This window comes from Triticum aestivum, chromosome 1B, assembly GCF_018294505.1.
Source record: "Triticum aestivum cultivar Chinese Spring chromosome 1B, IWGSC CS RefSeq v2.1, whole genome shotgun sequence".
Classification (NCBI taxonomy): Eukaryota; Viridiplantae; Streptophyta; class Magnoliopsida; order Poales; family Poaceae; genus Triticum; species Triticum aestivum.
Window position 1 is genome coordinate 192,107,035 of NC_057795.1, and position 23,844 is coordinate 192,130,878.

Genomic DNA, 23,844 nt, shown 5'->3' on the forward strand with positions numbered 1-23,844 from the left:
GCCGTCGTCATCATCAACCATCCTCCATCACCAATTTCATGATGCTCACCGCCGTGCGTGAGTAATTCCATCGTAGGCTTGCTGGACGGTGAGGGGTTGGATGAGATTTACCATGTAATCAAGTTAGTTTTGTTAGGGTTTGATCCCTAGTATCCACTATGTTCTGAGATTGATGTTGCTATGACTTTGCTATGCTTAATTCTTGTCACCAGGGCCCGAGTGCCATGATTTCAGATCTGAACCTATTATGTTTTCATGAATATATGTGTGTTCTTGATCCTATCTTGCAAGTCTATAGTCACCTATTATGTGTTATGACCCAACAACCCCGAAGTGACGATAATCGGGATACTTCTCGGTGATGACTGTAGTTTGAGGAGTTCATGTATTCACTATGTGCTAATGCTTTGTTCCGGTTCTCTATTAAAAGGAGGCCTTAATATCCCTTAGTTTCCGTTAGGACCCCGCTGCCACGGGAGGGTAGGACAAAAGATGCCATGCAAGTTCTTTTCCATAAGCACGTATGACTATTTACGGAATACATGCCTACATTATATTGATGAATTGGAGCTAGTTCTGTGTCACCCTATGTTATAGCTATTACATGAGGAATCGCATCCGGCATAATTATCCATCACTGATCCATTGCCTACAAGCTTTTCATATATTGTTCTTTGCTTATTTACTTTTCCGTTGCTACTGTTACAACTGCTACAAAAACCCCAAAACATTTATCTTTACTTTTGCTACCGTTACCTTTATTATCATAGCACTTTTGCTACTAAATACTTTGCTGCAGATACTAAGTTATCCAGGTGTGGTTGAATTGACAACTCAACTGCTAATACTCAAGAATATTCTTTGGCTCCCCTTGTGTCGAATCAATAAATTTGGGTTGAATACTTTACCCTCGAAAGCTGTTGCGACCCCCTACACTTGTGGGTTATCAAGACTAATTTCTGGCGCTGTTGCCGGGGAGCATAGCTCTATTCTCTGAGTCACTTGGGATTTATATCTGTTGATCACTATGAAGAACTTGAAAGATGCTAAAACCAAGATTTTACCCTCAACTACGAGGGGAGGTAAGGAACTGCCATCTAGCTCTGCACAAGATTCTCGTTCCGTTTTTAGTAGGCTTGCGACACCTAAACTTGCTACTGCTATGAATTCTGATATGTCGCATGTTATTGATGATGCCACTTCTGCTATGCATGATGAAACTACTTCTGTGCGTGACACTACTTTGCCATTAGGTGAATTTCTTGATGAACAACTTGCTAGAGTTAGGGGGAATGAAATTACTGAAGATCCTATTACTGATGATAGTGATGATGAAGGTTCTCCCAATGATTATGTATTGCCTGTTGTTGCTAAGGGTTATGTTATGAATGAAGAAGCTGCTAGGGAAATCTTTGCTTGCAATGATAGATATGATCTTAAGAAATTATTAGCTAAATGGAAGCAGTAGTCTCTTAATGCTAGAATGAAACCCGACCCTGCTTTTGCTACTTCACCTCTCTGTGTTACTGATAAGGATTATGAATTCTCTGTTGATCCTGAAATTATTACTTTAGTTGAATCTGATCCTTTTTATGGCCTTGAATCTGAAACTGTTGTGGCACATCTTACCAAGTTAAATGATATAGCTACCCTATTTACTAATGATGAGAAGTCTCGCTATTATTATATTCTTAAGATATTTCCGTTCTCATTAAAGGGTGATGCTAAGACTTGGTATAATTCTCTTGCTCCTGGTTGTGTGCGTAGTCCCCAGGATATGATTTATTACTTCTCTGCTAAATATTTCCCTGCTCATAAGAAACAAGCTGCCTTGCGGGAAATATATAATTTTGTGTAAATCAAAGAAGAGAATCTCCCACAAGCTTGGGGGAGGCTTCTCCGATTACTTAATGCTTTGCCTGATCATCCTCTTAAGAAAAATGAAATACTTGATATCTTTTATAATGGACTAACCGATGCTTCCAAGGACTACTTGGATAGTTGTGCTGGTTGTGTTTTCAGGGAAAGAACAGTCGACGAAGCTGAAATATTATTGAATAATATGTTGACTAATGAAAATAATTGGACTCTTCCCGAGCCAATTCCTGAAGTAATTCCTGAACCAATTGAGCCAACTCCTGAGCCTATTCCTAAACCCACTCCGAAGAAGGGAGGTGTTTTATTTCTCAGTCCTGAAGATATGCAAGAGGCAAAGAAATCAATGAAAGAAAAAGGTATTAAAGCTGAATATGTTAAGAATTTACCTCCTATTGAAGAAATACATGGTCTTAATATACCACCTGTTGAAGAACCATATTGTCTTGATAACCCGACACAGGTAGTAAAGGTAAATTCTCTCTATAGATATGATAAAGTTGAAATCCCCTCTACTAAATTTCATAGCCCGTGCTTAGATGAATTTGATGACTTTATGGCTAGACAAGAAAGTTTCAATGCTTATGTTGGTAGAGAGTTAAAGAATAATGCTTTCGAGATAGGATGTGTAAGTGATAATCTGGCTAGAGTTAAAGATGAACTTCACCTCGTTAGCAAATATGCTTCTATGGTTGCTACTCAAGCTGAGCAAGTACTTAAAGCTCAAAATGATTTGCTTGAGGAATTAAATAATAAAAATGACTTTGCTGTTAGAGTGGCTACTAGAACTGGTAGAATGACTCAGGAACCTTTGTATCCTGAAGGCCACCCTAAGAGAATCGAGCAAGATTCTCAAAGAAATAATTTAGAGGCACCTAGTTCTTCTAAAAAGAAGAAAAAGAAAGACGATAGAACTTTACATGCTTCTAGTGAACCTACTATAGACACACCTAAGAATCCCAATGATATTTCTATCTCTGATGTTGTAACACAATCAGGTGATGAACATGAACCTAGTGATAATGTTAATGATAATGTTCATGTTGATGCTCAACCTAGCAAAAACAATGATGTAGAGATTGAACCTGCTGTTGATCTTGATAACCCACAGTCAAAGAATCAACGTTATGATAAGAGAGATTTTGTTGCTAGGAAGCATGGTAAAGAAAGAGAACCATGGGTTCAGAAACCCATGCCCTTTCCTCCTAAACCATCCGAGTCAAAGGATGATGAGGATTTTGAGCGCTTTGCTAAAATGATTAGACCTATTTTCTTACGTATGCGCTTAACTGATATGCTTAAAATAAATCCTTATGCTAAGTATATGAAGGATATCATTACAAATAAAAGAAAGATACCGGAAGCTGAAATTTCCACCATGCTTGCTAATTAAACTTTTAAGGGTGGAATACCAAAGAAACTTGGGGATCCGGGTGTACCAACTATACCATGCTCTATTAAAAGAAATTACATTAGAACTGCTTTATGTGATCTTGGAGCCGGTGTTAGTGTTATGCCTCTCTCTTTATATCGTAGACTTGAATTGAATAAGTTGACACCTACTGAAATATCTTTGCAAATGGCTGATAAACCAACTGCTATGCCTATCGGTATTTGTGAGGATGTGCCTGTTGTGGTTGCAAATGTCACTATCTTAACGGACTTTGTTATTCTTGATATTCCCGAGGATGATAGTATGTCTATTATCCTTGGTAGACCTTTTCTTAATACTACAGGGGCTGTTATTGATTGCAACAAAGGGAATGTCACTTTTCATGTTAATGGTAATGAGCATACGGTACACTTTCCAAGGAAACAATCTCAAGTTCATAGCATCAATTCTATTGGACAAGTTCCAACTATTATTATTGGAGGTTTTAAATTTCCTCTCCCTACTGTCAAGAAAAAGTATGATATTCTTATTGTTGGGGATTTTCATATCCCCGTTGAGGTAACTTAGTGTTATTCGAAATTTCTCCAGTTCCATGTTATTCGGAATGAGTTTGTTAACAAGACTTGATCAACCTTGTTAGTGGATTCATTTTGATGATCATGAGATGGATGAAACTAGAAGGCACAACCTTCTGTACCCTCTTTTTACTTTCTGTTATTTAGAATAACTAAAGCAAAAATAGTATTATCTGTCTGTTTTCTGAATTATCCGTGCAATAAAAAATAGTCCGAAATAAAAGTGCTCCAAATTCCCTGCAAATTTAGTATGTTTTTTTTTGGAATATTTGAGGATTTTAGGCACTGAAATCATTGCAGGAGGGGCAAGCACCAGGCCACGAGAGTGGAGGGCGCCCCCCCTGTAGGGCGCACCCCCTATCTCGTGGGCCCCTGGTGGCCCCCCTCCACTTCTGCCAGCACCCACACATTTCATCTTCTACCAAAAAAAGCCCCATCTAGCTCAAGCATGAGTTCTAGCTCGTTTTGCTGCGATTTTCGATCTCTTAGCTCAAAGCTCCATTCACAAAACTGCTTTGGGAGATTGTTGCTTGGTATGTGACTCCTCCATTGGTCCAATTAGTTTTTGTTCTATTGCTTTATTCATTGCAAATTTTTGCTGCATAGGTGACCATGTTCTTGAGCTTGCATGTTAAATTTTTGAGGTCCCAAGACGTTCCAATGCATGATATAGGCTCTAGGCACTTGTAGGAGTAGTTGCTATCAATCTTGTTTAGTTTTATTCACTTTTATTTTGAAGTTACTAAAATTTAGAAATTTTCAGAAAATGTTGAGGAAACTTTTGAGGGGCTCTTCTAGCCAAAGCTCTCAGGAAAACATGCCAAAGAGAAGGAAAAAGCCAAGTATAATCTTCCTCGCTTAGCGGAAGTACGATCGTGTGAATGGCCATGCAAGGATTTCTTGAAAGAAGCTGGAATTCATGAAGACTTTTATGCTTTAATTGAGAATGCAGGCCTCACCGGTTTCATCAACGACCGAATCAATCAGTATCTCTTACTTACCAATACTTTCGTGCAAAACTTTTATTCTTATCCTAAGAAGTCACCGCCTGCAGTATCATTTCATTTATATGATGAGTTCAAAGAAATGTCTTTACGTCATTTTTGCGCGTCATGTAGGATACCTTATGAGGGAGAATTAGAGGAACCCCATGGTGAAGATGTGGGTGGATTTGTTAATACTATTGCTGTAGAGGAGCCAAAGAAGGGCTCTGAGGCAAAAGTCTCTAGCATACACTATCCTGTTTTATGCTACTTTGCCCTATTTGCTAGTAGATGCTTGATTGGTCGTGTAAATAGTGGACACTTGAGCATTCCTGATATTATCATTCTTCTACAAGTTTTGCTTGGAGACAATACTTTTAGTATGGGTGCCATCGTTGCTAAACGGCTAGCCCTGAATCGTACAAAAGGCCCCATATTTGGAGGTATCTATGTTGCACATCTTGCTAAACATTTTCAGATACCCATTAGGCACCATGAGAAGGAAGAGATAAAATTGCCTCCTCACATTTTAGAATACAAGAGCATGGTAGCACACAAGTTTATTGTTGACAACGAAGAGAAGATGCTCTTGTATAAACTTAGATTCAATAAGAAACACATTGAGATTATTATTTTTCCTCCGTCTCTGTTGTTTGATTTGCTTGCAGAAAATTTTCTTGTTACGCCGGAAGCGGTGAACAACCATCGAGCCCAAGCTTTTACTCGAGAACCTGAACTTGAGCCGGAACCTGAACTGGACCCTTATCGTGCATCATTTGTCCAGTGGGATCCGGAGATGACCAGCCAGTGGTATCCTGATTACACCTCCCACTACACCGGGGAGAGTAGCGGCGGTCCTTGGTATTAGACCAGCTTAGGCCAAAAGCCTAAGCTTGGGGGAGTATGTATTTCTCACTGACCTTACATTCATGTTCACACACTAGTCGTCGGTGCTCATACTCTTTCATTGTATTATACATGCTAGTTTAAATTTCTTTTTCTAGTTTTCTTTTTGTGTGCTTGATAAATCTTAAGAAAAAACAAAAAAATTAGTTAGTTTAATTTCCATGCTTGTAGTAGAAATTAAAAAGAAAACCCAAAAAGATTTCTAGTTCTTCTTCTTACTTGTTGGGAGCTTTCCCGTGTAAATAGTTTTATTTTCTTTTCTTTCCTTTGGGGGTCGAGAAGACCATATTGAAAATGTTTAGTGGCTCTCATTTGCATGATTGTTTATTTAATTTAGAGCCCATATTACCTTGTCTTCTCTCTTGAGTTGAATGCTTGCAGATTCCAGCTTAGTCCAATACACATGCACTCTTATTATTATACACATCGTTTGGTCGTGCAAGTGAAAGGCAATAATGACGATATATGATGGACTTATTGGGATGAGAAAAGCTGGTATGAACTCGACCTCTCTTATTTTTGGAAATATGATGAGTTCATCGTTTCTAAGTCAGCTATTATGAAGTAAACATATTTGTAATGACATTTAGAGATTATAGTTGCTTGTGCCATGCTTGATTAGCTATGAGTTATAATGGTTTACCTTGCGTGCCAACATGCTATTAGAATGATTATGATGTGGTATGATGGGATGGTATCCTCCTTTAAATGAATTGAGCGACTCGACTTGGCACATGTTCACGCATGTAGTTGAATCAAATCAACATAGCCTTCACGATATTTATGTTCATGGTGGATTATATCCTAATCATGCTTGTATTTGGTGTAAATTAATTTTAATGCATGTTTACAACTATTGTCGCTCTCTCAGTTGGTCGCTTCCCAGTCTTTTGCTAGCCTTCACCTGTACTAAGCGGGAATACTGCTTGTGCATCCAAACTCCTTATACCCCAAAGTTGTTCCATATGAGTCCACTATACCTACCTATATGCGGTATTTACCTGCCATTCCAAGTAAATTTGTATGTGCCAAACTCCAAAACTTCAAATGAAATTCTGTTTTCTATGCTCGAGCTACTCATGTTACAACTAGGCTGCCTATATCTTCCATGCTAGGTGGGTTATTCTCACGAGGAGTGGACTCCGCTCCTCATTCACGAGAAAGGGCCGTTAACCGGGATGCCCAGTCCCATGATCTAAAAAGATCAAAGCAAATCAAAATAATTAAACAAAACTCCCCCAGGGTTGTTGTTAGTTGGAGGCACTCGTTGTTTCGAGCAAGCCATGGATTGATGCTTGTTGGTGGTTGGGGGAGTATAAACCTTTACCATTCTGTTTGGGAACTGCCTATAATGCATGTAGTATGGAAGATACAGCCATCTCATAGTTGTTGCGTTGATAGTGAAAGTATGCCGCTCAAAATGCTATTCAATCTCTATTTTAAAATCGAGCTCTGGCACCTCTACAAATCCCTGCTTCCCTCTGCGAAGGGCCTATCTATTTACTTTTATGTTGAGTCATCACCCTTCTTATTAAAAGCACCCGCTGGAGAGCACACTGTCATTTGCATTCTTTACTATTGGTTTATATTGGGTATGACTTGACTGGATATCTTTTACCATGAATTACAATGTTTAGTCAGTCCTTGATCTTTAAAGGTGCTCTGCATTTATGTTTTGCGGTCTCAGAAAAGGGCTAGCGAGTTACCATTTTGTTATATCATGTTATAATTATTTTGAGAAAGTGTTGTCATCTGAGTTTTATTATTATCGCTCGCTAGCTGATTATGCTATTGATATGAGTAATTGTGAGACCTAAGTGTTATTGTGAGTATGGTTAGTTCATAATATTTGCTGAAACCTGAATGCTGGCTTTTCATGTTTACAACAACAAGAGCAAATAGAGTTTGTAAAATTTTTCTTTATCACTTTCAGTTTATCAACTGAATTGCTTGAGGACAAGCAAAGGTTTAAGCTTGGGGGAGTTGATACGTCTCGAACGTATCTACTTTTCCAAACACTTTTGCCCTTGTTTTGGACTCTAACTTGCATGATTTGAATGAAACTAACCCGGACTGACGCTGTTTTGAGCAGAACTGCCATGATGTTGTTTTATGTGTAGATAAGAAAAGTTCTCGGAATGTCCTGAAAATCCACGGAGGCACCCTTTGGAATTAATAAGAATTTCTGGGTGAAAGAAATACATCAGGGGGCCCAGGGTCTGTCCACGAGACAGGGGGGCGCCCCCCTGTAGGGCGCGCCCCCTATCTCGTGGCCCCCTAGACCTCCACCGACCTCAACTCCAACTCCATATATTCATGTTTAGGGAGAAAACAATCAGAGAGAAAGTTTCATCACGTTTTACAACACGGAGCCGCTGCCAAGCCCTAATCTCTCTCGGGAGGGCTGATCTGGAGTCCGTTCGGGGCTCCGGAGAGGGGGATTCGTCACCGTCGTCATCATCAATCATCCTCCATCACCAATTTCATGATGCTCACCGCCGTGCGTGAGTAATTCCATCGTAGGCTTGCTAGATGGTGATGGGTTGGATGAGATTTACCATGTAATCAAGTTAGTTTTGTTAGGGTTTGATCCCTAGTATCCACTATGTTCTGAGATTGATGTTGCTATGACTTTGCTATGCTTAATGCTTGTCACTAGGGCCCGAGTGCCATGATTTCAGATCTGAACCTATTATGTTTTCATGAATATATGTGTGTTCTTGATCCTATCTTGCAAGTCTATAGTCACCTATTATGTGTTATGATCCGACAACCCTGAAGTGACAATAATCGGGATACTTCTTGGTGATAACTGTAGTTTGAGGAGTTCATGTATTCACTATGTGCTAATGCTTTGTTCCGGTTCTCTATTAAAAGGAGGCCTTAATATCCCTTAGTTTCCATTAGGACCAGCTACCACGGGAGGGTAGGACAAAAGATGGCATGCAAGTTCTTTTCCATAAGCACGTATGACTATTTACGGAATACATGCCTACATTATATTGATGAATTGGAGCTAGTTCTGTGTCGCCCTATGTTATAGCTATTACATGAGGAATCGCATCTGGCATAATTATCCATCACTGGATCCATTGCCTACGAGCTTTTCATATATTGTTCTTCGCTTATTTACTTTTCCGTTGCTACTGTTACAACTGCTACAAAAACCCAAAAACATTTATCTTTACATTTGCTACCGTTACCTTTATTATCATACCACTTTTGCTGCTATACTTTGCTGCAGATACTAAGTTATCCAGGTGTGATTGAATTGACAACTCAACTGCTAATACTCAAGAATATTCTTTGGCTCCCCTTGTGTCGAATCAATAAATTTGGGTTGAATACTTTACCCTCGAAAGCTGTTGCGATCCCCTACACTTGTGGGTTATCACTTAGCGGCATCTGTAGCGACGTCATCTCGGGCATAACTGCTAATTTACTAAAATCATCCACATACTGGCCCATTGTGCGTCCTCCTTGGTGCAAGTTGCGAAACTCGCGCTTCTGCATGGCCATAGCTCCTGCTGAAACATGGGCAGTGCGGAAAGCCTGCTGAAACTGGTCCCATGTGACAATGTCGATGGGGTAAGTGGCTATGAAATTCTCCCACCATGATGCTGCGGGTCCATCAAGCTGATGTGTGGCAAAATGCACTCTCTCCGCATCTGTGCATACTGTAGTGGTCAACTCCCTTCCAATCTTGCGGAGCCAATCATCTACAACAATCTGCTCGGTGCTACTAGAGAACACCGATGGATTCAGCCTTAGAAAATGGGCTAAGTGATCAACAGGTGGTGTGGTGGCGGGTTGTTGTTGTTGTTTCCCTGGTTCAGATTCTGGACTAGCAGTTGCCTCAGTGTATTCTGCCACTAGATCAACTGAGTGAGCTCCGCTGGGAACGCAAATCCATTGTCACGTCTAGGAGGCATCTGATGGGTTTAGAAAAGATGAGAAAACAGAAAGGAATGAGGTCTAGAGGGAAAACACTACCCATATGCTCATGAGACAAACACAATCATATCACTTCAATCAATTCAAACAAGGGCATACAAACGGTCTAACTATCGATACAAAAGTGCTAGGACTATACTATGTACATGGGGGAATACTACTACTGATATGGTGGTCGACTAGAAGTTCTAATCAGTGGAAGACTCCATAATATCTGCTCCAGCTTCATCAACATAGTCATCATCACTATCGTCAGGTTCTGAGTCAGTGTCGTCGATGATGATGTAGTCCTCCGAACGAATGGAATCGTCGTCTTCTCCTCCTGGCGCGGGGTCTCCCATGAATACTCCTAGCTTCCTCGTCAAATCATCATTCTTCTCCACGAGTATCGTCATTTCCTCCTCATATCCATCGCGTGTAGACTTGAGTTCTTCCTCCAGCTCCGTGATCCCAGTCATTGCCTTCTTCAGATCTATCATGCCTGCGCACATCTGGTTCTCCTGGCATCGAATGTGCTAGTTTAACTCCTGGATGAAAGCTGCAATGGATCCATCCCTCCTGGTGCTAATCATCTTCCATTGCTCATCTCGGCGCCCACAAATCTGGTAGATAGTATCCTTGAGATCCTTGTGGTAAACTTCTCCAATGTGTCCCATGGTGACATGGGCTGCCATGCTCTTTCATAGACTCCAGGTTGGTGCATCAAAGGAAAACTCTATGGGCTCAGTGACTGGCATGAACGTCCTTCCTGGTACTTGAACTCGAATCATCCAATGCTCCTCTTCTGGTAAAGTGGCGATGTAGGTCCCAGTGAAGCTTGGTATTCTGATGTTTAGGTACCTAGTAACTTCCTTCAAGTGTCGTCCAAAAGGTGTATCTTCATCCGGTTGTGTGAATTTGTTCCTTGCATCCGCCATCCTATAGAGTAGAAAAGAGGAGAGAACTCAGAAATGAGAAGAGAGGAGTGACCTATGGTTTTAGCTTAGTGGTCGTGTCCTACAGTCAGCGTGTGCTCTGATACCATCTTATAGCGACCAGACCTCAAACAGCCTAGTCTTTGTGCATTAGTGTCATCCTGGATCGGTAATGCTGATACGCACAATACTTGAGGATTTATAACAGAGTTTCAGTAACACACTTATTACATCGAATGTCTCAAAAGAGAACTTATTACAATAATATCGCTTAAGGCCATCTAAAAACGATAACAACGGAAGACTTGGAAGATAAAGTGATTCCATCAACTCCAATGACATAGCTGAGTGACAGACAACGACCTATGGCACCTTACTCGTCGTCTGAAAAGTCTGCAACATGAAACATTGCAGCCCGAACGGGTCAGCACATAGAATATGCTGGCAATGTAACACATAGAGTAATGAACAGAATGAATGCTATCACTACATGCATATATGGCTGGTCGAAAGCTCTATGGTTACAGTTTTGCATAAAGCCAAATTTTCTCTACAACAAAGGAATAAATTTTGTTTAACTATCATGGTGGTGGTTAAACATTGAGAAGGTTCCTCCAACTCAATCCCAATTAAACATCATCATTAAACCCAATCAAATTAATTTAGAGTGACGAGTTCAACATGATAATCCAAGAACCAGATACTCAAGATGTCCATAACCGGGGACACGGCTAACCATGATTAGTTTGTACACTCTGCAGAGGTTTGTGCACTTTTCCCCATAAGACTCGAACACATCCATGATCAGAGATTCGAGACACAGTCTTTCTGAAGCATTAACTCTCTACTCTAGGTAGACAGTACCACCTACAACCCACTACATCTGCTAGTCTACCTCTTCAAGAGCTCATGCAACATACTCAACCATGCTGATACGTTTCCAACGTATCTATAATTTTTGATTGCTCCATGCTACTTTATCTACTGTTTTAGGCAATATTGAGCTTTATTATCCACTTTTATATTATTTTTGGGACTAACCTATTAACCGGAGGCCCAGCTCAGATTTGCTGTTTTATGCCTATTTCAGTGTATCGAGGAAAAGGAATATCAGACGAAGTCAAAACAGAACGAAATCAACTAGAGAAGTTATTTTTGGAAGGAAAGCCACCCGATGGACTTGGAGTGCATGTCAGGAGATACGGGAGGTGCTCATGAGGGTGGGGGCACGCCCACCCCTCGGGCGTGCCCCCTACCTCTTGGGGCCCCTATAGCTCCTCCGACGTACCCCCTGCACCCATATATACTCTCGTACCCTAAAACTTCTAGAACAGAAGATAGATCGGGAGTTCCGCCGCCGCAAGCCTCTATAGCCACCAAAAACTCTCGGGAGCCCATTCCGGCACCCTGTCGGAGGGGGATCCCATCACCGGTGGCCATCTTCATCATCCCGGCGCTATCCATAACGAGGAGGGAGTAGTTCACCCTCGGGGCTGAGGGTATGTACCAGTAGCTATGTGTTTGATCTCGCTCTCTCTCGTGTTTTCTCTCGTGTTCCCTCTATGGCACGATCTTGATGTATCCCGAGCTTTGCTATTGTAGTTGGATCTTATGATGTTTCTCCCCCTCTACTGTCTTGTGATGAATTGAGTTTCCCCTTTGAAGTTATCTTATGGGATTGAGTCTTTTATGAGAACACTTGATGTATGTCTTGCCGTGATTATCTGTGGTGACAATGGGATATCATGTGCCACCTGATGTATGTTTGGTGACCAACTTGCGGGCTTCGTGACATTGGGAACCTTTGCATAGGGGTTGGCACACGTTCTTGACTATAAAAACCTATATCTACAATCTATTTTGCACTTGTATCGCCATCTCTTCGCCGAACTAGTGCACCTATATAATTTACCATTGTATTGGGTGTGTTGGGGACACAAGAGACTTTTTGTTATTTGGTTGCAGGGTTGTTTGAGAGAGACCATCTTCATCCTACGCCTCCTACGGATTGATAAACCTTAGGTCATCCACTTGAGGGAAATTTGCTACTGTCCTACAAACCTGTGCACTTGCAGGCCCAACAACATCTACAAGAAGGTTGTGTAGTAGACATCACATGCCAGAGCCCATATTGGCTTGTGGCTGCACACGGAAGTTTCTAGCATGAATAATCTTATGATCCCTTTGAGCCTGGGTGGCGAACCGTAGGATGATCACACGAGTACTCCGGGATATCCTAGAACAACACTGGATTCTCCAGGTGCCCTGACAACCACTGGGTACTCTAGGGTGCCTCAGGCAATCCACCCAGATGTGTATTTAAGTAGCCACCTTAAGTTAACCATTAATTAATTAACAATACTCACAACTGTCATGGATACACTCACCCAAACCACATCTACGTGCATAGCATAGAAATATAAGCATCACGTAAAAGTAACTCCCAGAGGTTCGATAATAAACAGGGCAATAGGTTCTACCTCATCATCTACTTCCCAAAACCCACATGTTAATCAGATCCTAACCATGCAATGTTTGAGGGTTGATCTAATGTAGTAAAACTGGGTAGTAAAGAGGTATGATCAAAGTGTTACTTGCCTTGCTGATGATCCGCAAAACCTAGAGACTCGTAGTAGCACGCTTCGCACTCCGGGTACTCTATTGCAAACAAACAATAACATACAATAAGCACTCAACTAGAAGCATGGGTAAAACTCAAATAGGAGATCTAACCAGAAAGTTCAACTGAAGAACTCCGGTTTGCAAAAAAAGAATCAAATCAAACGGAGCAAGGAAACTCAAACTACGAAAGAAACATGATCTGTTTACTAATCTGAACTAAAGTCAAATTTTACAGTACCAAAATCTTGTTCAAGTAGTTTAAACAGAAAGAGGGCTTCGAGACGAAGATCTAGGTGCTTGAATCGCCTTATTCCGATAAACGAGTGAAAAGATAAACTAAAACGAAAATCAGGGCAGAAATCACGATCGAAAATAATCGCGGAAAAACCCTAGAGAAAGAAAAATTGACGAACAGGCTAAGGAACGAACGTGCGCTGTCTGCGGCTAACGGATGAACATCATTCGTTAAATCGAACGTATGGACGAAATGCCGCAATTTAACTAAATCGAAAAAACCGATCTAAAAAAAGTACCTAGGGTTTCGAAAAAAAACCGATCGGTTTTCTCACGAAAATCGGCGGTGGCGGCGGCTACCTCGTCGACGGCGGGGTCGGTGGCGGTGGCGGCACTCGGGCGGCAGGGCTCCGGCGGCAGCGGGAGAGGTCGGTGGTCTGGGGCGATGGCGGGATGGGCGGCGCGGCGCGAGGCGGCGGCTTCAGCGGCGGTGGCTGGGCGGCGCTAGGGTTAGGGTTTAGGCGGCGGCGACTTGGGCTGGGGCGGGGGCCTCGGCCTCGGCTTATTAGGGCCGGCCGGGCTAGTGTCCAGGTCGGACACGGCCCGGTTAGGTCAGTTGATTTTTTTAAATAATTCCAATGGGCCGAAAAACAAATAAAAGAAATACTAAACGGACTCCAAAAAATCCTGAAATAAATTTTCCCCGTCCTCTAAAAATATAGCGGACAAGGTGAACATTTATTTGGGCCTCTAATGCAATTTTGAAAAACGCACTTTTTTTCCTAATTCAAATAAAATAGCAATAAAACTCCGAATAAAAATCATATTCGATTTTAATATTTTTCCTCGAATATTTCTTTATTTTGGAGAAGTCATTTTATCCCCTCTCTTTTATTTTCATATTAAAAAGTTTGAAGAGAAAATAATTAAAACCAAATGATCCTCTTTTCAAAATTTGAGAAAACTCAAATATGAAAAATAAGGAAATCCCCAACTCTATCCTTGGGTCCTTGAGTTGCTTAGAATTTCTAGGATCAACCAAAAATGGAGTAAAATATGATATGCAATGATGAACTAATGTATAACATTCCAAATTGGAAATTTGGGATGTTACAATAATGCACCACAATTAGGACGTAATTTCATTGCATGACTATTGACTTTCGTGCTTGCATAGGGAATCAAAAACCGGAACACCAATATTCTTACTAAAGCACAATTACTCATCTACATGACTCACATATCACATCATCATATCTCAAAACTATTACAAGGAATCAAGTTTATTTTTTCCAATGATCTTCATGAAAACTTTTATTACATCCTTCTTGGATATCTATCACTTTGGGACTAATTTTCATGTGTTGCCTTTGATAAGCTCAAACAAATATAAGTGAAAATCTTGAGCAATATTTTTTCTCTCAAATTAATTTAAGTGAATCAAGAGAGAATTCTAAAAAAAATAACAAAGCACACTGTGCTCAAAAAGATATAAGTGACGCGCTAGAGCAAATCCATAGCTCAGTTTTTTTTAAGTGAAGCATAGAGAGCTATTCTAACAAGTCATGGAATAATTTTGCCTATCTCAAATAGGTATGTCCAGCAAGGATTCATGACTTAGAACACAAAACAAAACAAGCAATGACTCAAATCATACAAGACGCTCCAAGCAAAAGTATGTGACAAATAAAAATATAGCTTTGAGTAAAATACCGATGGTCGTTAGAAAAAAAGAGGGGATGCCACTCCGGGCATCCCCAAGCTTAGTTCCTTTCTTTTCTTTGGATAATAACTTGGGGTGCCATGGGCATCCCCAATCTTAGGCTCTTCGTACTCCTTATTCCTTCATCCATCGTAAGATAACCCAAAACTTGAAAACTTCAATCACACAAAACTCAACAAAACTTTCGTGAGATCCTTTAGTATAAGAAAGCAAATCACTACCATAATTACTGTAGAAAACCAATTCATATTTTATTTTTGCATCATATCTACTATATTCCAACTTTTCTGTGCCAAAAACTCGTTAAAGAAAACCATAGAATCATTAAAACAAGCACACAACGCAAAGAAGACAGAATCAGTCAAAAACAGAACATTCTGTAGCAATCTGAATATTTCGAATACTTCTGAAACTCCAAAAATTATGAAAAATTAGGAAAACCTGAGAAAATTTGTATGTTAATCTTATGAGAAAGGAATCAGGCTAAAAACACGTGTATGTGATTTATTAAAATTATTTTCGTGAGTGCATAAATTTCCATTTTTCAGCAAGATCAAACAACTATCACCCAAGAAGATCCTAAAGGCTTTGCTTGGCACAAACACTAACTAAAACACAAAAAATACAATCATAACAGTAGAATAATTGTGTTAACACTTAAGTACATAAAGCAAAATAAATTTTATTCATTGGGTTGCCTCCCAACAAGCGCTATCGTTTTACGCCCTTACCTTGGCATAAAGCAAAGATCTAAGTTTTGTCATCTTTGTTTCGAGATCCATAGGATGCCCTCATGATTGATTCATATGGTGGCCTAATTCTTGTTCTAGAGAAGTGTACCATTCCCTTCCTTAGTCTAAATTGAAATTTTATATTTCCTTCTTTCATATCAATCACGACACCGATAGTGCGTAAAAACGGTCAACCAAGAATAATTGGACAACACGAATTATAATCAATATCAAGAACAATAAAATCTATGGGCACATAATTCCTATTTGCAAGAATAAGACCATCATTAATTCTTCCCATAGGCTTTTTAATAGTAGAATTCGTCAAGTGCAAATTTAAAGAACATTCTTCAATATCGGTAAGACCAAGCACATCACATAAAGATTTTGGAATTGTAGAAACACTAGCACCCAAGTCACATAAAGCAAAACACTCATAATTTTTAATGTTGACTTTGATAGTAGGTTCCCACTCATCATGTAATTTTCTAGGAACTGAAACTTCTAATTCCAATTTTTCTTCAAAAGCTTTCATCATAGCATCAACAATATGTTTAGTAAAAGCTTTATTTTGTTCATAAGCATGGGGTGAATTTACCATGGATTGCAACAAAGAAATACAATCTATGACGCCCAGATAATAAAGCTATAGTAATTCCCTGCTAATGATGCCACGTCAGCATGATTATTGTTGTTAAACTCACGTTGGTTCGAAACTGATTCAAATTTGATTTCAAAATCAAGTCACAATAAAGGTTTTCAAATATTAAAACTATAATGTTTGGGATGTGCCAAATAATTCATAAGTAATATTGGTGGATAAACCAAGTCTTTATAAAAAGTTTAGATGCACTAAACAAAACAAAACAGTAGCAAATACAATTATTTGAATGCTTTTAAAATAACAAACAAATGTTAAACTAGTTTATTTAGTCAGCAAACTTTTTAAACTAGTGGGTTATTCTAAGACATTAATTTAGGAGCTATTGTCAGATTTCACAAAGCTAAAGAAATTAAAAGTAAAATAAAACCAGAATAAAAGAAAATACAAAAAGAAAAGGAAAACAAACAAGAAAATTTAAAAAAGGGAGAAGAACCCCCTTTGCTGGGCTGTGGTCCAGCTGGCCTCTGGGCCGCCAGGCCCAACTGCCCCCATCGCCCCACCTTATCCCCTAGGCGACCGAACCCTAGCGGTTCAACCCCCCACTCCCCCGCCACTCCTCCCCCTCACGTTTCGGTCTCTTCCTCTCCTCCTTCCCCCGATCCAGATCTGGATCGGGAAGGGGAACGAACCACGCCGCCGCCAATTCCCTTCGCCACCACACCGGCGCCCCTCGCCGGACCGCTCCGCCGTCGCCAACACCGCCTCGACCTCGTCTCCTCCCCATCGCGTGTCGTCCTCATCATCCTCCTCACCGGACCTTGCATCCTCATCCTCTTCCCCGCCGGCCGCCAGCAAGCCTCGGCGCCCCCTTTCCCCATCAACGCTGGCGAGGTCCCGGGCCTCCCTCCTTCTCCGCCTCACGCATCGCTCACGGTCATCGCACGCTAGACCGCCCACGCGCGCGCCCACGGTGAGCACGTGTTCGCCGCGCCCAGCGCGCCCTCTATGCCGTGCTCCTGACCGTCCCGTGCGTCGCGCCCCGCAAGCAGAGGCGCCGCCGGCGCCCCGCTCAATGCCACCGCCTCTACGCTCCACCTCCGACCGCCCCACGACCACCACCAGATTCGCCGTTGAACGGGCTTTCCAAAGCCGCCACCCTTGTGAGCTCCCGTGGCCAGAGTCGGCCAGTCGGCGATCGCCGGAGCCGCCGGATTAGCACCGGTGGTTACTGAACCCACTAACACCCCAATTGCCACAGAGATGTGGGCCCCCACCATTGTTAATCACTTAATTAAAATAACACAATCCCTAACCTGAGTCTCTGACAGACTGGGCCCACTAACTAATTGGACTATTTTAAATAATAAAACCTGTTAACAAACTGTCTCACTAACTGCGGGAACCCATAGGTCAGATTTGACCCAGTCAACTGTACTGTTGATCGGTGACCTCAGGATTGCATCATGATGACATCAGAAGACACTATTCCGAATAATGTTAGAATTAAATAGATAAATAAATTCAGAAAATGATTAAAAACTTTAGAAAAACATAGAAGATATATCGTAGCTCAGATGAAAATGTTTTCTACATGAAAGTTGCTCACACCGACGAGACGAATCCGGACACGTAGCCCATTCGTCCGCCACACACCCTAGCATAGCCAACACACAACTTTCCCCCTCCGGTTCATTTGTCCGAAAACGCAAAACACCGGGGATACTTTCCCGGATGTTTTCCCCCTTCGCCGGTATCACCTCCTACTGCGTTAGGTCACCTCTAGCACCGCATATTGCCATGTTACGCTTTGTGATGATTTTATTGCTCTATTATTTATTGTGTTGCCCCCTTCGTTACTTCTTTCCGGTAGACCCCGAGGTTGTCGGCGACCCCCAGTTCGACTACGGTGTTGACGACCCGTCCTTCTTGCCAGAGCAACCAGGCAAGCCCCCCCCTTGATCACTAGATATTGCCTATTCCTTCTCTCTACTGCTTGCATTAGAGTAGTGTAACATGTTACTGCTTTCGGTTAATCCTATTCTGCTGCATAGCCTGTCATTGTTGCTACAATCGTTGATACCTTACCCACCATCCTAAATGCTTAGTATAGGATGCTAGTTTATCATCATTGGCCCTACATTCTTGTCAGTCTGCCTTTCTATACTACCGGGCCGTGATCACTCGGGAGGTGATCACGGGTTTATACTACACATACATATACTATACAGATGGTGACTAAAGTCGGGTCAACTCATTCAGTACCCGCAAGTGATTTCGATGTGGGGGCTCGAAGGACAGGTGGCTCCATCCCGGTAGAGGTGGGCTTGGGTTCCCGACGACCCCCGACTGTTACTTTGTGGCGGAGCGACAGGGCAGGTTGAGACCACCTAGGCGAGAGGTGGGCCTGGCCCTGGTCGGCGTTCACAGTTACTTCATAATAACACGCTTAACGAGATCTTGGTATTTGATCTGAGTCTGGCCACTAGCCTATACGCACTAACCAACTACGTGGGAATAGTTATGGGCACTCGATGTTGTGGTATCAGCCGAAGCCTTCGCGACATCAGCGACTGATGGCGCGCGCTGGCATTGGACCGTAAGCCTGCTCTTGTATTAACGGGGCTAGGTCTGATTCCGGCCGCGTACGCAACATGCAGGTGTGCAATGGGCGATGGGCCTAGACCCCTGCGTGCATAGGATTTAGACCGGTGTGCTGACCTCTCTGTTGTGCCTAGGTGGGGCTGCGACATGTTGATCTTCCAAGGCCGGGCATGACCCAGGAAAGTGTGTTCGGCCAAATGGGATCAAGCGTGTTGGGTTATGTGGTGCACCCCTGCAGGGAAGTTTATCTATTCGAATAGCCGTGTCCCTCGGTAAAAGGACGACCTGGAGTTGTACCTTGACCTTATGACAACTAGAACCGGATACTTAATAAAACACACTAATAACCCACAAGTATAGGGGATCACAACAGTTTTCGAGGGTAGAGTATTCAACCCAAATTTATTGATTCGACACAAGGGGAGCCAAAGAATATTCTCAAGTATTAGCAGCTGAGTTGTCAATTCAACCACACCTGGAAACTTAGTATCTGCAGCAAGGTGTTTAGTAGCAAAGTAATATGATAGTGGTGGTAATGGTAACAAAAGTAAAGACAGCAAAAGTAATGTTTTTGGTATTTTGTAGTGATTGTAATAGTAGCAATGGAAAAGTAAATAAGCGAGAACCAGTATATGGAAAACTCGTAGGCATCGGATTAGCAATGGATAATTATGCCGGATGCGGTTCGTCATGTAACAGTCATAACATAGGGTGACACAGAACTAGCTCCAATTCATCAATGTAATGTAGGCATGTATTCCGTATATAGTCATACGTGCTTATGGAAAAGAACTTGCATGACATCTTTTGTCCTACCCTCCCGTGGGAGCGGGGTCCTATTGGAAACTAAGGGATATTAAGGCCTCCTTTTAATAGAGAACCGGAACAAAGCATTAGCACATAGTGAATACATGAACTCCTCAAACTATGGTCATCACCGGGAGTGGTCCCGATTATTGTCATTTCGGGGTTGCCGGATCATAACACATAGTAGGTGACTATAGACTTGCAAGATAGGATCAAGAACACACATATATTCATGAATACATAATAGGTTCAGATCTGAATTCATGGCACTCGGGCCCTAGTGACAAGCATTAAGCATAGCAAAATCATAGCAACATCAATCTCAAAACATAATGGATACTAGGGATCAAACCCTAACAAAACTAACTCGATTACATGATAAATCTCATCCAACCCATCATCGTCCAGCAAGCCTACGATGGAATTACTCACGCACGGCGGTGAGCATCATGAAATTGGTGATGGAGGATGGTTGATGATGACGACGGCGATGAATCCCCCTCTCTAGAGCCCCGAACGGACTCCAGATCAGCCTTCCCAAGAGAGATTAGGGCTTGGCGGCGGCTCCATGTCGTAAAACGCGATGATTTCTTCTGTCTGATTTTTTCTCCCCGAAAGCCAATATATGGAGTTGGAGTTGGCGTCGGAGGGCCACCAGGGGGCCCACGAGGTAGGGGGGTGCGCCCAGGGGGGTGGGGCGCCCCCACCCTCGTGGACAGGGTGTGGGCCCCCTGGTCCTCATCTTTGGCGAGGATTTTTTATTGTTTTTTCTAAGGTGTTCCGTGGAGTTTCAGGTCATTCCGAGAACTTTTATTTTCTGCACATAAAACAACACCATGGCAATTCTGCTGAAAACAGCGTCAGTCCGGGTTAGTTCCATTTAAATCATACAAGTTAGAGTCCAAAACAAGGGCAAAAGTGTTTGGGAAAATAGATACGACGGAGACGTATCAACTCCCCCAAGCTTAAACCCTTGCTTTTCCTCAAGCAATTCAGTTGACAAACTGAAAGAGAAAAAGAAAAACTTTTACAAACTCTATTTGCTCTTGTTGTTGTAAACATGAAAAGCCAGCATTCAAGTTTCAGTAATTATTATGAACTAACCATACTCACAATAACACGTAGGTCTCACAATTACTCATATCAATAATATAATCAGCTAGCGAGTCATAATGATAAAACTCGGATGACAGCACTTTCTCAAAATAATCATAATATCATATAACAAAATGGTATCTCGCTAGCCCTTTCTGAGACCGCAAAACAGAAATGCAGAGCACCTTTAAAGATCAAGGACTGACTAAACATTGTAATTCATGGTAAAAGAGATCCAGTCAAGTCATACCCAATATAAACCAGTTATAATGAATGCAAACGACAGTGTGCTCTCCATCGGGTGCTTTTAATAAGAAGGGTAATGACTCAACATAAAAGTAAATAGATAGGCCCTTTGCAGAGGGAAGCAGGGATTTGTAGAGGTGCCAGAGCTCGATTTTGAAATAGAGATAAATTATATTTTGAGCGGCATACTCTCATTGTCAACATAACAACTAAAATACGATGATATCTTCAATGCTAAACAGATTATAGGCGGTTTCCAAACAGAATGGTAAAGTTTATACTCCCCCTCCTCCACAAGCATCAATCCATGGCTTGCTCGAAACAACGAGTGCCTCCAACATTCAACGGGTCCTAGGGGGAGTTTTGTTTGCAATTATTTTGATTTGGTTTGCATAAAGCATGGGATTGGGCATCCCAGTTACCAGCCGTTTTCTCGTGAATGAGGAGCGGAGTCCACTCCTCTTGAGAATAACCCGCCTAACACGGAAGATAAGGGCAGCTCTAGTTGACATATGAGCTAATCGAGCATGCAAAACAGAATGTTTATTTGAAGGTTTAGAGTTTGGCACATACAAATTTACTTGGAACGGCAGGTAAACACCGCATATAGGTAGGTATAGTGGACTCATATGGAATGACTTTGGGGTTTTGAGGAGTTTGGATGCACAAGCAGTATTCCCGCTTAGTACAGGTGAAGGCTAGCAAAAGACTGGGAAGCGACCAACTGAGAGAGCAACAACAGTCGTAAACATGCATTAAAATTAATTTACACCGAATACAAGCATGAGTAGGATATAATCCACCATGAACATAAATATCATGAAGGCTATGTTGATTTGATTCAACTACATGCGTGAACATGTGCCAAGTCGAGTCACTCAATTCATTTAAAGGAGGATACCATCCCATCATACCACATCATAATCATTCTAATAGCATGTTGGCACGCAAGGTTAACCATTATAACTCATAGTTAATCAAGCATGGCACAAGAAACTATAATCTCTAAATGTCATTGCAAATATGTTTACTTCATAATAGCTAACTCAGGAACCATGAATCATCATATTTACAAAAACATGAGAGGTCGAGTTCTTACCAGCTTTTCTCACCCCAATAAGTCCATCATATATCATCATCATTGCCTTTCACTTGCACGACCGAACGGTGTGTATAATAATAAGGGTGCATGTGCATTGGACTAAGCTGGAATTTGCAGGCATTCAATTCAAGAGAGAAGACAAGTAATATGGGCTCTAAGTTAAATAAACAATCATGCATATAAGAGCCACTAAGCATTTTCAATACAATCTTCTCGACCCCCAAAAGAAAGGAAAAGAAATAAAACTATTTACACGGGAAAGCTCCCAATAAGCAAAAGAAGAACGGGAAATATTTTTGCGTTTTACTTTTAATTACTACAGCAAAGAAATAAACTACTACTAATTTTTTTGTTGTTTTTTCTTAAGGTTTATCAAACACACAAGAAGAAAGCAGGAAAAAGAAAATAAACTAGCATGGATATTACAGTGAAAGAGTATGAGCACCGACATCTAGCAATGAGTGTGTGTGAACATGAATGTAATGTCGGTGAGGAATATGTACTCCCCCAAGCTTAGGCTTTTGGCCTAAGTTGGTCTATTGCCAGGGATAGCCTGGTGGATACCCGTAGGTGTAGCTGGGATCATACTGCGACGAAGAAGGCTCCGGCTGCTACTGGCTGGCAACCTCCTCTGGATCCCAAGAATAAACAGATAGTCGTGGAGGCTCATCTTGTGGCTCCGGTTCCGGGGCTGGTGCAGGATTCCGATAGGCTTGAACGGCCGACCATGGAACGATGTGAGGACCTGCAGATAAGTTAAACAAAGAGGGAGTAGGCAAAGTAATAGTCTCAGGGTGATGTTTATCAAAGTATAATTTGTATTTGAGCTCCCCTTCGCGACTCTTAACAAGAAAGTCATGCGCTATCATACTCTTATAATCTAAATAAGCATGGGGCAGCATTGTTTCTTCTTTCTCCTCATGCCTAATAGGTATTTCAAAATGTTCAGCTAGGCGTGAAGCATAAATGCCTCCAAAGATGGGGCCCTTAGTATGGTTTAGACTTAACCGTCTAGCAACAATTCCACCCATACTAACAGAGTTATTGCGGTATAAACCATGGAACACAATAATAATATCAGGAATACTAAGGTTTCCACAGTTCCCGCGTCCAATCAAGCAACGACTAGCAAATAAGGCAAAGTAGCGTAAAACAGGAAAATGTATGCTAGTAATCCTTGCATCAGAAACCTTCCTGGTTTCTCCCACAGTGATAGTGTTAATAAAAGCTTCTACTTCGTTACGGTGGGGTTCATCTAAGGTGCCCTCAAAGGGTATTCTGCAAGCCTCGCAGAATTCAGCTAATGTCATCTCTTTAACAACGTCATATAAATGAAACTCTACTGTTGGAGGTGATTTCTTAGGGAAAAAGTAGAAGTTTCACACAAAAGTATTTGTGAGTAAGAGATATTGATGACGTTGTGTCGGGGGTTGTGTGCGACATATGCCAATGGATGGCTTATCATGGTGGGAGCGAGTA